Raw genomic sequence first — 14,353 nt, 5'->3', positions numbered from 1 at the left:
GCTACGCCACTGCACATACGTATGCTTGGTCTTTGCAAGGCCGGTGATGAGAGGAAGGAGCCCGATGTAGAAGAAATTTGCATTAGTAAGATCTTGATGAGGGCTAGTTGGTTCATACTTAGAACTGAGGTTTAACAGCGCGAAAAAGACGAGGACACAAGGAAACAAATACCACAGACAAGTTCTGACTACCAACTGGAAGTTTATTTGAAATTTACCGGACATTTATACCTTTTTCAGCATAGGCATGCGCACATCAGTCGCAAAAACATCTGCAAATCAGCAACATTGTAATCTTTCATCCAAAAATGTTCTCAAGGAACGTGATTGGCAAGTAATGGCGATGAGGTTGACACATACGTATGCTGGGACTTGCAAGGCCGGTAATGAGAGGAAGGAGCCCAATGTAGAATAAATTGTCTGTGGTATTTGTTTCCTTGTGTCCTCGTCTTTTTCGCGCTGTTAAACCTCAGTTCTAAGTTTGAACCAACTAGCCCTCATAAAGATCTTACTAACGCTACTAGGGTTAGCGAGTGGGTGCGTTTTCAGGGACCAGCTGGACTCGCTGCTCCGGGACCGTTTCTTCTGCGGCATCAACAACACTGCCATGCAGACGCGACTCCCGGAGCTTTCCGACCCCTCGCTGGACGACGCCGTGATGGTAGCGCTAGCAATGGAAGCTGCCGCCAAGGACGCCGGCGAGATTTTCCGTGCGACTGGCTCACCGTCGGCGGAAGCGGCGGTCAACAAGTGGTCACCTGCGGTTGCTGTGGTGGTGCCCACTCCCTCTCAAAGAGCCAGTTCTCTCAAGCATAATGCTTCACGTGCGGGAAAACTGCGCACCTGGCACGGGTATGCTGAAGTGGGAAGACAAACAGTAGCAACAGCCTGGTTCAAGCCCAGGTACCACACAAGCCCGCGGCCAGGGCAGCCGTCGCAAGGGTACGCGGCGGCGGCGTGCGACAGCAGGCTCAAGTTCTTTCGCGGCCAGGCTCCACTCGTGGCCGAGGACCCGCCGATTTTCAACATGTGGCACACAGAACTTGTACCGTCGTCATGGCCGAGAAACTCAAGCGTACTTTCCCCGGCGTGTCCGTCGAGGCTTCGTGCGTGATGCTGCGCAGCTACTCCGGACAGCTCTCCCAGGTCCAGGTTCAGGCACAGGTCAGCATTCGCTTTGGTGACAGGGAGGCAACCCTTCCCCTTTACTTAACCAAGGGGTCGTCGCCGACGCTGCTGGGCCGAAACTGCATGGGTTCATGCACTGGGCGTTCGTCTGCCAGAGTACCAGAAAGCCAGTATGCATGTCGTGAAAGACGTCCCCGGACTCCTGACCGAGTTCAAGTCCCTGTTCCAGCCAGGGGTGGGCACATTCACCGGCACGACGGCTGGCATCTGTACCCGAGGGAGCCCGGCCACGTTTTTTCAAGCCTCGCCCACTGCCGTTCGCCCTGAAGGACGGGGTCACCCAGGAGCTGCAACGGTTACAGCGAGAGGGCATCCTGGTGCCCGTCAAGACGTCTGAATGGGCCACTCCCATCATACCAGTCCAAGTAAGACGGCAGTGTCAGGATCTGTAAGGATTTCAAGGTTACCATCAATCCCGTCGCCACTGTCGAGGAGTACCCGTTGCCCCGGATTGAAGATCTCTGGTCAGCGTTGTCCGGTGGGCAGAAGTTCATCAAGCTCAACCTCAGAGATGCTTACCAGCAGCTGGTGCTCCAGGATGCCTCCCGGAAGTATGTCACAATATCGACAACTTTGGGGCTCTTCCAGTCTGACTAGCAATATAAATATATTTTTTCTGATGTCCATGCTTCATTTAAAAGTAAATTGTAACTTACTTTGTGTGTGCCTCTTGTAAGGTAACGCCACATGCATGCACAGCATCACGCAGAAATAATGGCCAGTTCTTCGGCATACCATCCATTAGTGAATTCCTTGTACGTTGTGGGAGATACGGGGTTCTCTCCTCCGTACTCTTGGGACAAAGGAACGACAACACAGTAGTGCAAACAGTCACAAGGGCATTTATTGCACCTTTCATAGATCAATGCCTGCTAGCCGAGTTGCTATCCCCAAAACATGCCGATGGGCGCGCGACAAATCTAGAAGTCCGACTCACCGCGAGCGAGCGAATATATTCGCCCCATGCTGGATCCCAACGCCTGGTCGTTCGCGTGTTCGGTCACGCCAACGGAGGCGCGCTCGAAGGCCGCCACGCGAGGCGGTCTCGCAGAAGCATGGGTCGCCGCGCGCGCGTGGGACGTCCACCCGTGCGCCCGACCCGCCGGGAAAGAGGGTCGCTCCACCCGCGGCACGGCACGTCCGTGCTGCTTGCTGTCTCCAACCCAAGAGGCCAAGCGCCTTCCCTTTCGGCGCCCGAGTAACCCCGCCGCGACAGTCGCGCCATCTCTCGCACCGCGCTTGTACCACGCCGCGGGCGCCAGGCCACGCGAGCCGTGCGGGAAAACAGCATATCAGGGGATGCGCTATGCGGGAAAAACATCAGGGGAGGCGCGAGGGTCGCGCAACCCCACATCCCCCCAACCTTAAATCACTTCTTATTCCGGCGAAACATGTGACACGGTCTAACATCAACACGTGCTTCGCGAACAAGGTGGTACATGCAACAGTGGCCGCGCCGGGGAAATGTCCACACGCTGTCCATAACATGCGAGCCGACTGTCCTTGGGTACACCGCTGGCGTCCGCCGGTCACAGCAGCAGCTTTGCGACTCGACGGCACGATCCCAGGCCAGGACTCCGGAGACGACGACGCAGCAGTCGGTACGAGCAAGCGTCGCTCGCGCCGACGCGCCCTGCTGGCAAGAGCCGCCGTAGCTGTCGGTGACCGCTGGCTCCTTTGTCCGCCGCCGAGGGTTGTGAGCTGGATGCAGGAGGCCGCCGAAGTCGCTGCGCCAAACTGGCCACAGCATCACCATCGCCCGGGGTGACTCCAATGACGCTGCGTAGACTCAACACACTCGGCAAACACTACAGTAGTGCAAGGGAGAGGAATTCTGCATGCGCATCGCCCACGTGGTACGATGTTCAACTCGGCTAATAAAAGATCGGGCAGCTACTCAGATGCTAAGTTCACGTGAACGAAGCTCGCTTTCTTGAGTCGAACGAGTAATTTCAATTCGTGCGAGGCTAAATAGAATGAGGGAAGCAAATTGCAACGCCTCAACGCCACGGTCCACCAGGTTGTGTCCCTCCACGTGCGACAGGCAGCTTCGTAAAGCCTTAGGCCTAAATCGTCGCTACTCTGACAACAACCGGCATCCAAAAACAACACCCAAAATGGGCGCAAAACAGGCAGCCGCGAGGAGACGTTAGCTCTGTGAGGTGGTCCTACTCCGCTCGGTGCACACAGCATCCGAGTTGACGGCGCCCACCGTCCCAGACGGTGTCGGAGCGCCCGGTGCCAGGCCGCAATACCAGTCAGCCCGTCGTGGCACCCGTGGCCCGCGGCCACCCGGCTCCCAGAGCCGCGACTTCATCCGAGTCAAAGAGATAGAAGAAGCTATTTACACACTATTTACATAAGAAATTCGGACCACCCACGAGGCTTCCGTACTCACTCGCTTCAGGCTTGCCACTGCTCCGCGGGCACTCAGCCTCGCTCTCCCAGGATGCAGACCACGTGGCTCTCGTACCGACGAATGTCATTTAAAAAAAAACACTTGCGAAAAGGCTTAGCATGCTGATAAGTTCAAACACACTACAGCCACCGTCGCCTCGCTCAAGAAAGCACGCCGCCGACGCTAGCGATCAAAATCCACGCTAGGCCTACGCTTCGGTTCAAACAAAGGTCTTGAACGAAGCAACACTTAAAATTATCGTCCGATGCCCCAAGAGGTCCACGTTGGGCAGCCAGATGTGGGAGATACGGGGTTCTCTCCTCCGTACTCTTGGGACAAAGGAACGACAACACAGTAGTGCAAACAGTCACAAGGGCATTTATTGCACCTTTCATAGATCAATGCCTGCTAGCCGAGTTGCTATCCCCAAAACATGCCGATGGGCGCGCGACAAATCTAGAAGTCCGACTCACCGCGAGCGAGCGAATATATTCGCCCCATGCTGGATCCCAACGCCTGGTCGTTCGCGTGTTCGGTCACGCCAACGGAGGCGCGCTCGAAGGCCGCCACGCGAGGCGGTCTCGCAGAAGCATGGGTCGCCGCGCGCGCGTGGGACGTCCACCCGTGCGCCCGACCCGCCGGGAAAGAGGGTCGCTCCACCCGCGGCACGGCACGTCCGTGCTGCTTGCTGTCTCCAACCCAAGAGGCCAAGCGCCTTCCCTTTCGGCGCCCGAGTAACCCCGCCGCGACAGTCGCGCCATCTCTCGCACCGCGCTTGTACCACGCCGCGGGCGCCAGGCCACGCGAGCCGTGCGGGAAAACAGCATATCAGGGGATGCGCTATGCGGGAAAAACATCAGGGGAGGCGCGAGGGTCGCGCAACCCCACAACGTCGCATGTTACCAGAACTGAAAGATAAATCATAATATGCTGTTATTTCTTTTCATAAACTGTACGATGAGCTTTTCATGCATAAAAGATGATTGCAAGTGAAAATGCAGCAAGACATCAACTTCACACCATGTCACATACTCCATACTTTATTACCTAATAAATTAGAAAAGATGCAGGAAGTGTAATTAACAAGAGTGAGAAATAGCAGCAAAGGTGATCATGGATAAATCTTGAAGATGATTGCCGTTGCTGCCAGAGTAGGCCAGCCTTCGTACGAGAGCACTTGCTGCCCACAAAAGCTTGCTGTCACAGGCCACGCGTGACGGTTCTTGTAGACATAGGCAAGCAATACCTGCACAGAAGAGGGAAAAAAAGGCGAGGGAGGAAATGGGAATGTTGAAATTGGAACTTCAATCAGCAATATGTGCTAAGTAAGAAGTCTGGCTCACATTAAAAATAAATTTAGGCATTCCTTTCTCTTAAATTACGGGTATCTTAAGGTATGTATGCGATGATGTTTAAAATGACTACTATATTCCCTATCATAAGAAGCCAACAAACACTGACAACATAGGGGAAATTACTTGTGCTTAATAAAATAAAGAATCGGCAAATTAATGGAAATGAAAGTGGATGAAAAAACACCTTGCCGCAGGTGGGAACCGAACCCACAACCTTCGCATTTCGCGTGCTATGCTCTACCAATTGAGTTACAGTGGCGTCGTTTTCCCATCCACTTTCTTGGGTATTTGTGTGTCCTAGCAGAACCCTGGGAGTGTTAGCCAGCGCCACAACTCAGAGATCTTGTTCCTGGCATATAGTCATTAAGTTGCATAGCAGAGTCAAAGTCAGCCTTTAAATTATTATATGGTGTTTTGTGGCTAAAAAGCCACTTATCAACCTGTCAAACAAGTCTGAAAAGCTTCCTGCAAGATATAATCAATTTAAAACAGTAATTCATTCTGCAGGTAAATGATGTACTAACTTAATTAAAAAGTTAAATAGCGTTTTATATTGTTGAACTAAAAGCAAGTTTGGCATTTTGTGCTGCCTAGCTGTTGCCTTTCTTTCAAACTTAAACATGACACAGTAGAGTAAGCAGGCAGCATGCAAAGGAGGACTGGTGATAAAGTAGTGTTCCAAAGCAACACTCCTAGCTGGATCAATCACTTTTGTTGATATATTTTCATGTGACCCTAATTGGCTTAGGGCAATACCTCACACAAATGATGCAACAGCTTGGATGATGCGTTATACAAAATTGAAAGTATCTCATGATGTGATCAAACGATAACATTGCCCACTGTCTTGGAAGTGTTAACATGCTGTTTGGCAAGAAAGTGCAAAGTGATTTGTATAGGTGGCTAATTCATCAGTGCATCTATAGCCTCAGGTAATCCTGAGCATCCATGTTGACTTGCAATTGAGAAGCCACTGCACACAAAAAGGTGCATTCAAGTAATGGTCCATGCTGAATAAATGCCCACCTAGTGAAAAGGCAAATGTGGCAGGCTAATGGGCCAGGGCAAATAGATTGCTAAATTCTGATAACACCTCCAATGATATTATTGAAATAGGTGATAAGAAACAGCACAGGTAAAATTGCAGTTATGACAAAATTTTAAAAGCACCTCTGCAAACTGCTGGAACCCTCAGAATTATGCCTGTTCTACACGCACATGTTGCAGCGCATTCTATAGACCGTTTTTTCGTAGGCGCCGCCATATTGTAAACGCAGTGGCGCCGCCTATGAGCAGCGCCATACTGGCTTGGGTGAAAGCGGTCTTTTGCATGGCAGGTATACGCTCGGCGGCAGGTTCTGGCGTTTGTTTTCATGGTCGTGCGGTCTGTTTAGTATGACGTGCGTCTTCTACGTGGTAAACGGTTCTGTGAGACGTGCTCAAGTGGTTTAAGGCGTCATGGCCGGAATTTCTGCTGGCGTTGAGGTGGACGGCACACGCAGCGCGATGGTGTGCGCGCATATTCGAGTCTACAATCAGCCTCGGAGATCAATTGTGTATTTCTGAAAGTTCCAATCACTAATGTGACCTTATTGCAGTATTATCATCTATGTCTGAGCTGCGATTTAGGAGTCATGAAACATACGCGACGATCGTAACAGCGTGAGTGTGGGTAACGTTCTGCTACGATAGGAACTGTGATGTTACACTTTGACAAGCGTTCAAACTGTTCGCTGCAGGTTACATTGCGTGACTACTTGGTTCGATGGATGAGGTTTCCGCCCCTGAATAAAATAGTTTTGGCAAGTGATAGCAGCATACCTTACAGTCTGAATTACGCTTGTCCAGCAAAGGGACTGTTTACGAACTGCGCGAGCGTCCTAAGCAGTGGTAGGTGCTGGATTATATATATCTTTGTTCTATATATACCGCATGGTTCAAGCATACCGCATCAGCGGTTATATATTTATAAACGTTATGCGACGTGACAATGCGAGGCCCTATTGCGACGTTAGCCCGTTTTCTCTTGCTTTTTCGAGAAAGAGGATGATAACCGAATTTCTTTTTCGGTTGTGTTCGTTCCGTTCTCCACGACGCACTCACACGTATTACGGAAATTTTGTCCTCGAAAATAGGCATCGCATTCTTTTTATGCGATACCTCATATATTATGGCTGTATGCAGGCAAAAAAGGCAATGCCGAAGCGCACAGCTTACGTATGTACCGTGCTGGTTCACCAACTGCAGTGATCGCTGTGTTGAGCAGCGGCATCGGCCTCATGCAGGAAGGCTACCGTAGACATATGGTAATTTGAAGCCTACTAGACTTGAAATTCGCGAGAACGATGCCGGTGCATCTCAAATATTTGATTGCGCCTGCCGCTTAGATGTTTCGTGGTATCCTTAAGTTGGCCGTGCACGAGCATGCGCTCTTATACTTTATGTTTTACTCCCTACGCCAAGCGATCAGATATTGAGCAGATTTACCATTTCATGCTGCTAATACAGAGACACCGGTTTTCTTTGTTGAATTAAAACCGATATAATCAAAATAGTTCACAACACATACACACACCGCGACTGATAATGTGCGTACACCGCGGCTGATAAAACGCGTCACATTTTTGCGCCCCCAAAAGATATTCCCGCCTACTGTAGTTACTGATGCACCGAAAGGCTTCCCTGACGAACTTATATGAACGGACATGGTGTAAATTTCACAAAGTACCATCTAAAACATCTCAAAATCGTTCCGCAGCACGCGACAGCAATACTTTCAAGGAGCGCCGCGCCGGATCGCCCAAGCCAGAGAGGAGGAAAGACTCTCCGCGCGCCCTATCCTCCTCGCCCGATGAAACGGTCTATATCTCAGACACAGGCGCCTCCACACATCACTTTGTGATCTCCTCACAATAAGGTTAAAAAACAGTCTGGCACAAGCTACCTGATGTGATTCATTTTGCAAGCGCCAGCCAAGTGCTGATGGTGGTAGAGCGAAATTGAAGTTTGTCCTTGTATGGACGCCTCGGCCCATGTTTTATCAATTCTAACGGCAAAGCACACCTTTTACAGCCCACATAAATCTTAAATTAGACTGCTTGCTGATGTTGTACAGTAACTTCCTGTAAAGAACTAAATCACACAGAAAACATTTAGAATACGAAACTAATCAAATACTGGCTTGAATACATTTGTGCATTAAGGAAGCAAGGTGTAATGTACACTGTTGTAGCAAATTTTTACTTATGTGTGGAATACTTGTATGACACAGCAGAGTTAATTTTTGAGTTCTTACATAGCAATGACTACCTACAAGTTCATTTTGTAAGGCTTAGGGAAACTAATCATTAGTAGAACTGTGTATGTACACTGGCACTGAGAAATTGGTTATATAGTGGCAGCTTATAATGGACCACTGCAAAAATATGCCCGTTTGTGAGACACCAACCAGCTATTTTACCACGAAGCGCTCCCTGGCTTTAACCCATATAAAAATCACTGGGACGACCAGAGAGGGTACAGTACACTGGCTTACACTGATCATGATGAGGTCCCGTCATCCAGCTAGCGCCAAGGTACAAGAAGGATGTCCAGCCGTCTATAGAGTGAAAAGAACAAAATAAGATAGCATCAAGTCAGTTGAAAGGCAGATTTGCAATTACAAATAAGGTGACCCAGTCACAGTCATCCATTAATAAATGCCAAGCTGTCGTGATTTCACTCCCAGATGAAGCGCCTACTAGGTTAAAGGTTTTGCTGCTTATTTAGAACAAAACACAAGTGAAATTTGTACATCAGCAGACGATTTAATTTGGAATTGTATGGATGAAGTAAACATTGCAGTTATATTTTTGTTTTGCTATAAAGTGGGAACGCTACAAACTGCATAGCCACTGACACACGCGCGCGCACACGCAAGAACAAAAGGGCACAAAATAGGGCGAGTTCAGTCTGGTTCAGCATTACAGCCAGCGCGTCGTCTTCGAATGCACTCCTTTCGGTTGGTTCGTGCTACGTCAACCACAAAGACTAACAAAGCAGGGCAAAGTTCTGACTGGTGTTGCGGAAGTCGTGGGACGCGGTAGTTCTGAACGGCTGAACACAAGCAGAACCCTCATATAAAGGTAATGGCGAAAACTCGCAGGGCAGAAGAGCCCGTATATCAAGAATTGTCGCGGGTAACACCTAAAAATATTTACATTGTTAACGAAAAACGAAGTGCAATGTATTTCACTTACCGGAAAAAGTGCTATCCGAACGTGCGACGTACAAAGACGCACCGAGACACGAAGGCGGCGAACGCAGATTCCGTCATTGTGGTAGTAAGCCGTCGGCGAAAACACGCAATACAGCCGACGTCACGAAGCACTGATGCAAAAAACACGGAAAACAGCATCAGCACAGCTAAATGACTCCAGTTAATATTCAGTACAAATGTACAGAACGGCTTAGAATGACGCACAACTAGATAACGAACCCACGGCCGAGACATTAGTGGCCGTTTTTTTTATGGATGGATGGATGGATGGCGGCTATACCCTTTGTAACGGGCGGCGGCTGGCGCCACCTAGCCTTTTGCTCCCCCTCCTATTTTATTATTATTCCTTTTTTTCCTTTCTCTATATCCTCTTTTCCTTAAACTAGTTTTCACTCCCCTCCTCCCCCCAAAATAACTATCTAAAACAGTAGAGGAAACATTATCTCCCCGATTTATGGTATTATCTATCCCTTGACTTCCTCCACCAATCCTCTAGTCTCCCCTTCGTTACTGCCACTCTTTCTCGTCTATTTGCCCTTCTTCCCCGGGAAAACCTAATGCCCCTTCCATATCTGCCACTATTCCCTCTGCCAGGGTCGGGCGAAAGTCTGTGCATCTCAGCACTATATGCTCAGTGGTCTCCATTTCGGCTCCGCAAGCTGTGCACCGAAGGTCCACGTCTTCAAATTTAGCCCTGTATGTTTTCGTTCTCAAAACCCCCGTCCTAGCTTCGAATAATCGTGAGCTGCCCCGCGAGTTATCAAATAAGAGCTCTCTCTTAACCTCCTGTTTTTGTGACCTATACATTGATAGCGCTGGCTTTCCGAGCATTCTTTCTTGCCACATTTTTCTTTCCGTCTCCTTCACCTCCTTTCCCACACTAGAACCACGTTGGACCCCCTCCCTCGGCTGTAGGTATCTATTCCTCAGCTTCCTCGTTCTGAGTGTCCACTTTGTGTTCAAACTTTTCATGTACAAATATTTGTACACTTTTCCTGCCCACCTTTTTTCCTCCAGTGCTGGGAGTCTCTGTTCAAATTTTAGTTTACTTATTGCCTCTCTACCTTCGAATGACGACCATCCCATGTCCCCCTGCACTCCCTCATTAGGGGTGTTCCCGTGTGCTCCTAAGGCCAACCTGCCTACACTTCTCTGTCTCGTTTCCATGCATGCCTGAACTTCCGATTTCATGCACAGTACTGAATTTCCGAATGTGAGGCCAGGTACCATAACCCCTTTCCATACGCCCCTAACCACCTCGTACCTATTATAGTTCCAAAGTGCCTTGTGTTTCATTACAGCTGAGTTCCTTTTCACTTTTTCAATCAATTTTTTCCTGTTCTTCCAAGTACTTTTTGCCCTCGTTTAGCCATACGCCCAAATACTTGATCAACCTTAGTGCTTTGTATTTCCAATGGTTCCCCCCTTTCTTCATTGTATACTATTATCCCAGACTTCTCTCTACTGAATTGCAGTCCCAATTTTTCTCCCTCCTCTCCACATATGCTCATTAGTTCCTGTAGCCCTACTCGGGTGTACATCTGCATACATCAGTCCGGCTAGTACTTGAGCTACCTTCTGCCCTTCCAGCATATAGCTTATGTCAGTTCCTATTGTGCTCTGTTCTAGTCTCTTTTCCATTTGGCTCATGTAAATCATAAAAAGCAGAGGCGACAATGGACAGCCCTGCCTGAGACCTCTTCTTATTTTAGCTGGCTTTGTAGTTTCCCCTCCCATGTTATCTCTACCTCATTATCTGTATAAACTTGTTGTAGGAACTCAATCATCTTTCTATCTAGACCATATTCCCTCAACTGGCTCCATAACTTTTCTCGGTTTACATTATCATAGGCTCCTCTTAATGTCTAAAAAAGCTATCCATAGCGGTTTCTGCCTGGCTGTCGCTATCTCTATGCACTGTGTTATAACAAATAAGTTATCATCTAGCCTTCTGTTCCTTCTAAATCCATTCTGCAGTTCTCCCAAGATCTCTTCACGTTCTGCCCATTCCTCCATTCTCTTTTTCACCATCTGCATTGCTACTCTGTATATGACTGATGTGATAGTTATTGGCCCGTAGGATTTAATGTTGTCCTTGCTTCCCTTACCTTTGTAAACTAATATCATTCTGCTTGATTTCCAGTCCTGTGGAACATCTCCCCCTACTACTATTTGATCAATAAGTTGTAATTTTAATTTACTTTTCTGGCCTAATATGCTTATCAATTTCATAGGTATGCCATCAGGTCCTGTCGCTGTTCCCACGGGGACCTTGTGTTCAATTCTGTCCCATTCCTTACTTGTCATCCTTCTGTACTCCTCCTCTAATTCTGTCCTGCTGTTGTCATTGTTCTCCATTTCGCTACCCACTGGCTCTGCAAATGCTGCCTCTATTGTTAACCTCATATATTCCTGAGCTTCCTCTCCCTCTACCTTTGTTCCTTCTGGTGTGGTCAGTGAGTGCTGAACCACCTCTGTCTTCTTACTCTGTTGCCTTATGTGTTCCCAAAATTTCTTAGAGGCATTTCTGTCTTCTTTTCGTATCTCTAACATCCACTGTACCCCAACTTTTGCTATCTTGGCTTGAATTAATGCCAATGCTTCTCTTTTCATTGCAAGATAATCCTCCCACTTTGTCTCCACCTCTTCTGGTGTGGCTCCCCTTTTCTTCGCTGCTCTGTGTTTTCTGCACGCATCTTTGCGTTGCTCTATGGCCTCCTTAACTTCTCGGTCCCACCAGCTTTTCGGTTTATATTTTCCCTGCTTACTTCCTAGTTTCCTAATCTGTCCCTTCTCTCGCTCTCGTTTAAAAATACCTATTAACTCGTCGTATGTCCATGCCCTTTGCGGTTGCTTGGATACCATGCTTCCTGCCTCCCAGTGTTTGGATACCAAACTTCCTGCCTCCCAGTGTTTCCAGCACAATGAGATGTCCGACAAATTTGGATTGTGCCGCCGAAGTGATGGCAGCGCGGTGGCTCTGTCACACCGCTGTGCAACGCCGGCGTTTCGCTCCTGCTGCTGCGCGAGCATAGAATGGTTTCCAGGCGTCGTGTGCGCGCCCCGTATGGAAAACAATAACACGCGCTTGATTGTTGAAGTTCTGGTGTGAAATTATGTAATATTAAAGTCAATTAACTTATGTTGCTTCCAACGAGTTCGATTTGCCTGTGGCGTTTTTTATTCGCTAACGCCGACGGCCGACGGTAACCGCACTTTAACACGTCGTTTGGCATTTTATGCACTTTTAGACAAAAAGATCTAGAAAAGTTTTTGAGTTAAACATTCTGAATGTGTTTACCAAAACACTCTAGTGACACTAGTAGTGGGTTTTGCCGCAGATAGAATATATACTAGCATATTCCAAGTGCTGAGGTTATGTTTAGAAGAAATTCTATTTTCAGACCAAGACGTCTATAGCCGTTTGTAGCCATTTCAAGAAGTTCTTAAGAGGTTCTGTGTTTCGTGGGGTAGAACGTATGCTATGAATGCATAGTTCGTGTTCAGTAACAACTTGCTTTCGTGCATATTAAAACACGTGTTGCTTAACTGTTGCTTGTTTCTCGCAGTACTCGCGACAGCACGAAGTCTTTTAAGCAGAGCACGTTCGAGGTTCATGTACGCCTGCACAGGTGTACCACAATACACGTGCTGATAGAGCGTAACGCAGAATATGTGCATTTTGCTGCCCTCGGCACCATGCGCCTGCCAGCCGACGCTTCATCCTGGAAGATGGGAAAGAAGCGGCTGCTTTGACTTAAGGAACGAGTCCTCCCTGCCGCCGGCGTATCTTATCTGTGCGCGCGAGAAGCGCAGGAAAATGAAGGTTAGCGGATGCGCTGCAAGAGTCGGCAAGGCTCCACAGAACGTACGCCTGCGAACACATCAAACGGCTGTTCCGTGGTCGCATGTAGGCCGGTTCTACGCGCGTACTGTTCCGCACTGTGCGCCGGCTATCGCAAAACTTTGGTTCCGTTATGCTTCACTTACCGTGGTAATTAAGAAGGCACCTCAGGCCGCAGTCAATGAATCAAAACGCGGAGTCAGAAATGACATTCTGCCTCTTTGCAGGCGCGCTGTCGTAGTGATGCGCTGCCACCCGAAGCTTGTTCAATAAAGGGAGAATGTGTTTGTGCTCATAGACTCCAAATGGGTCGGTGTATCGTACGTGTCTCCAGTGCAGTGAGAATGCGTACACCTTTTTCGTATCGCCAGACGTCTAGCTCGCAAGACAATCTGAGAGCCCCAGGAAGCCTAAGCAGAGAAAAGCAAGTAGAAGGCAGCGATAAAGGTGACCTTTTTTTAAAAACACGCAACTGGGCAGCGGCCGGTACCTGCAGTTGATGAGAACAGTTCAGTTCGCTGGCCTTATAAGGCATGTTTATTTTCATAAAAGCCGGTAAAAGCAGCCGATTCAACCTCACGGCGCAATTTGCGAAGTTCATTACTAACTTCTTTTAACGTGACTTCGGCAACGGTAATGTAATGAGACATCGCGATTGTTAATATTGCTGCGGAGCGCGCGCATCCGAGCAGCCCGGTCGCGCGTAGCGCGGCGTGGTTTCGCGAGAAATGGAACTGTCGTGGATACCGACGGAAAAGGGGACTTTTAACACAGCTGGTAAGCTCAGAGTGAGCAACCAGCTGTCATAGCCCTTTAGGAAGTCGGATCCCCTCCAAACCTTCAGGGTGTGGGGTCTTGGGGTCTCACGGGAGTACCGACCACCGCGGGTTCGAGCTTAGCGAGCCACAGGGCCGCGTCAGCCGTCAGCCTCTAGCGCCGCTGCGCGCGAGCTCAGGCCACAAGGGGCTACCGAGCGACGCACGCAAGAACACAGTATTGCCCTGAGTTGACGCCGTTTATTGTCTCCAACGGCACCCAACACTGCACGAACGCCCGGTCCCGGGACGGCGGGGAACCAAAAGGGGTCCCGCACCAAGGGCGAAAATACAGTTAGGGGCGCCTGTAGCACGTCGCTGCGAGAGCACAGGCTCAAGCTGGGACACGCCGCTAGGAAAAGCCCCGGCGGCTATGCTACTTGCTCTCGCGATAACCGATGGGCCAACTCGCGAGAGCTCGGGCAATCTCCTTCGGCTTGGGCCTCCGATGAGTGCGGCTCGGCGTGGTACGACCTCGCGCGAGCACTAGGCACC

General features: G+C 49.2%; 1 protein-coding gene and 1 long non-coding RNA gene across 3 annotated transcripts in view; one reads left to right on the top strand and one right to left on the bottom strand.

The window, feature by feature from the left end:
• homer (protein) overlaps positions 1-14,353 on the top strand; it is an 81,821-nt gene that overhangs the window by 59,804 nt on the left and 7,664 nt on the right. The window lies entirely within an intron of this gene.
• On the bottom strand, positions 4,476-10,529 carry LOC126520951 (uncharacterized). 2 transcript variants are annotated; one of them, XR_007597154.3, is made up of 4 exons: positions 9,180-10,529; positions 8,477-8,539; positions 4,634-4,832; positions 4,476-4,494 (listed from the first exon to the last, which is right to left on the bottom strand). It is a non-coding gene; the product is annotated as an uncharacterized lncRNA (long non-coding RNA). The 2 variants fall into 2 exon arrangements; XR_008610233.2 differs by lacking the exon at positions 4,476-4,494 and having other exon boundaries at positions 4,501-4,832; positions 9,180-10,528.

This window comes from Dermacentor andersoni, chromosome 3 (assembly GCF_023375885.2).
Source record: "Dermacentor andersoni chromosome 3, qqDerAnde1_hic_scaffold, whole genome shotgun sequence".
Taxonomy (NCBI): domain Eukaryota; kingdom Metazoa; phylum Arthropoda; class Arachnida; order Ixodida; family Ixodidae; genus Dermacentor; species Dermacentor andersoni.
The sequence above is the reverse complement of the archived record's forward strand: the minus strand, read 5'-3'. Positions and strand labels throughout refer to the sequence as shown.